This window comes from Coenobita brevimanus, chromosome 94, assembly GCF_032717465.1.
Source record: "Coenobita brevimanus isolate Jiangsu-jjx chromosome 94, ASM3271746v2, whole genome shotgun sequence".
Lineage (NCBI taxonomy): Eukaryota > Metazoa > Arthropoda > Malacostraca > Decapoda > Coenobitidae > Coenobita > Coenobita brevimanus.
In genome coordinates, this window is record NC_137047.1 from 40,943,929 (window position 1) to 40,945,166 (window position 1,238).

At 39.6% G+C, this 1,238-nt stretch overlaps 1 pseudogene; it reads right to left on the bottom strand.

Annotated features, from left to right (window-relative positions):
• Positions 1 to 384: 384 nt before the first annotated feature.
• On the bottom strand, positions 385 to 503 carry LOC145413084 (5S ribosomal RNA; annotated as a pseudogene).
• Positions 504 to 1,238: the final 735 nt, after the last annotated feature.

The following is a 1,238-nucleotide window of genomic DNA, read 5'->3' on the forward strand; positions in this document are numbered from 1 at the left end:
TTGTTTTAATATTTAGCTAGGTGAATAAAATCGCCTTGAGGTAAAAAGAACAAGTTAAACTAAAATCCATTTACCAAACGCATACCTCTGCCAGGTCCAATATAATTTATGATTTTATTAACCATCCTCCACCCTCGTCATTAGCTGAGGTAATTAATTGTACGGCTTTAACCCTTTAATGGCTAATCACTGATAAATTGTATATTTCTTTTATTTTGGAACGTAAGCTCATAATATGAGTCTAGATTACAAGCAGAATTTCATTCATTCATTGCCAGACGCCATGTATCCCAAACGGGGTGACCAAGGGCTTAGAGTTAATTGTTTTACAGGGAGGGGCACTAATCCCCCACCAACCCCACTTGACACGTAGGGAGAACGTTATGCCAACAGCATCTGGTGTTCCCAGGCGGTCACCCATCCAAGTACTAACCAGACCCAACGTTGCTTAACTTCGCTGATCGGACGGGAAGCGGTGTACTCAACGTGGTATGGCAGAATTTACATGTAACAAATCTGTTTACATTATTATATGTTCCCACATTGGAAATAATGACTTTTTATGTTTCAAACATAACCCCAAAGGGAATATAGAAACAATCTTCGTCCTATTTCATTTTATTTTCATATTCAGGGTTGGAACTGAATTGTGCTCTCACGATAACATTAAACTCAAATTTATTTCACTAAATTCTGTATACTGAACAGTGAACACTCTTGAAATACCAAAATTTCAACTCACCACATTCCTATTTGTCACATATTTCATCACGCATTTTACTTTTGGTGGAAGGATTTACTGCACTTTTTATGTAGTCTCTTCTCACCTTTCGTGCACATTAGCCGTGTGGTCTTCATGCATAGAGCACATCTACCGTGAGAACATGTCACCAGAAAATGACTTGCTTCATCATATCTCACTGCTTTGGCTCAGGGTACCGATGACCCTACAAGTCTCTTCTTCATCTCTTCAACCCTTGCCCTGCCTCGAGCTATTTCTCTCCTGAATTGAAAGTGTGTTTTAGCTACAGATGGACCTGTACGTTGCTAGAACCTAAAGGCAGCTAATAATGCCTTGTTCAGTATGTTTGAGAAAATGTCCCACTACAATTTCACTGAACGTAGTCTTTGGTCTGTAGGGATAATAACATGCTGTCACAGACATCAGTGCCTCCCATTCTTTTATTGTACAGTACATCGTGATGAGGTACAGCTGGGAGACCAGCTTGTTGCTTTTT